This window comes from Mandrillus leucophaeus, unplaced genomic scaffold (genome assembly GCF_000951045.1).
Source record: "Mandrillus leucophaeus isolate KB7577 unplaced genomic scaffold, Mleu.le_1.0 Scaffold46, whole genome shotgun sequence".
Classification (NCBI taxonomy): Eukaryota; Metazoa; Chordata; class Mammalia; order Primates; family Cercopithecidae; genus Mandrillus; species Mandrillus leucophaeus.
This window is the reverse complement of record NW_012104920.1, coordinates 2,726,056-2,728,236: the sequence shown is the minus strand read 5'-3', so window position 1 is coordinate 2,728,236 and position 2,181 is coordinate 2,726,056.

Below are 2,181 nucleotides of genomic sequence, written 5' to 3'. Positions count from 1 at the left end.
ATTACCTCCTCGCACTTTCATACATTCTTCTAACTTTTCTATCATGAACATGTATTACTTTGTTAAATAAAGGAAAAATGAACATTATTTTTCAAAGAAACAAACACATAAGGGATGCTTTAAGAAACAGGAAGGTAGCAAGAAAAGTCGGAGGCAAGGGGAGAGACGTGGAGAGAGGACTGGGGGAGCATGAGACCACCTTAAGTTTGAATCCCAGGTCTGTCTCCCAAGAGGCCCAGAGACTAACAGAAGGAAATCTTCTGGGCTATGGAAATCCTCAGTTAATGCAAACCCTGTACTTACTTTCCTGATTCTCCTGTACAGCTGCTCTCTCTCTTGCCCCAGGCCATGGATGGGCTCTCTGACCCCCTAGATCTACTCATTTACCAGGCTCCCGTACCCTTGGGTCAAACCCTTCAACCCCTTTAGACCTATCTCAGCTCAGCTGCAGCCCAAGAGCCAAGACTGCCTTATCCACTCTGTTCCCCAGAAGCCAGGTGGTCCAGGCCAGGCCCTGTATCAGAGTCACTGGAGGAGAGCCCCCAACTCCATTCCTGCTGCCCACCCTGCCCTGCAGGAACAAGCACTTCTTTTTAATTCGTAGAAGGACCTGATGATCCGGGTCCTAGTGGGGTGTTTATACAACCCCTAACAGTGGTACAGGACTGCTGGTAAGAGCCAACAGACCTGAAGATGTCTTAAGGCCGGAGGAATGGCTCCGTCATCATTCAGGTGAACCATCTCCACCTATGCCCACATGGGAGTATGATATTGGGATCAGATACACCCTGCTCCCACACCCATGCCTTGACCCTATAAAACCCTTCCCACCTACCCAGAGCAGGGGTAACAGAGGTAAATCAACAGAGATAAAGTTGATGGTGGTTTTAGAAAGACATTAACTTGAGTTGTAAAGAATAACATAATGGCTCGTTTCCAACAGCAGGGTAGATTTGATTGCCCTGAAGGACCTTCCCAAGTGAAACTACTAAATGGTTGAATAAAACACTTTTTTAAAATGTAAATGCATTACCGAGTTGGCACAAAAGTAAGAACTCTGCAAAGCCCTAAAACAAAGTGAAATAAGAAGTTGGGAAGGAAAATGAGTGCCAAAGTCTGCTTTCTCCCTGAAGGCTTCTGTTAACGTCTGGAGACGCTGAGGTTCTTCTCTGATGGCTATCCGAGGTGTAGGGGACAGAAAACCAAAGCCAATCACAGCCCAAGGCTGGCGATCTAATGTGAAATCCCTGCATAAGGCTGAGGCTCACAGAGGCCACACTCCAAAAGTGGGCCGGGAGCAGTGGCTCATGCCTGTAATCCCAGAAGTTTGGGAGGCCGGGGTGGGCGGATCACCTGAGGTCAGAAGTTCGAGACCAGCCTGGTCTCGAACTTCCCCCGTCTCCACAACCCCCGTCTCCACTAAAAATACAAAAGAATTAGCCAGGTGTGGTGTCATGCACTTGTAATCCCAGATATTCCAGAGGCTGAGGCAGGAGAATCACTTGAACCCTGGTAGCAGAGGTTGGCAGTGAGCTGAGATCGTGACACTGCACTCCAGCCTGGGTGATAGAGCAAGACTCCATTTCAATTAAAAAAAAAAAAAAAAAGGTAGTAAACCTGGAACGCCACAAAGAGGCAACAAGGAAATGTAACCAGTGCACTCTGGCATTGGTTAGAGGGGGAAAACATTGTAAACATAGGCCACTTCTTACATAACTTTGAGATCCAAAATTATACTAGTTGTGAGATCCAAAAAACCTCAGGCAGTGCCCCTGAGCACTTCAGAAGCAAATAAAAGTTGTCTCTGGAGAAACTCAACCTCAAAGAAGTCCCCAAGAATCCTCACAAATAAAGTCCCAAGGACAATAAGCAGCTTACAGCCCAAAATCACAAAAAATAAAAACATATGAGGAAATAAAGTATCATGAGTAAAAAGCTTCAGAGAAAAAAAAGATTTGCAAGAACTTTAGACATTGACATTTTTCAGTATAGAATATAACATACACATAAATAAACACAGGAAAAAAATTGAAAATAAACTAAATAGAAATAAAATACAATAATAAAAATTAAAGGCCAGGTGCAGTGGCTCACGCCTGTAATCCCAGCACTTTGGGAGGCCGAGGCAGGTGGATCACCTGAGGTTGGGAGTTCGAGACCAGCCTGACCAACATGGAGAAA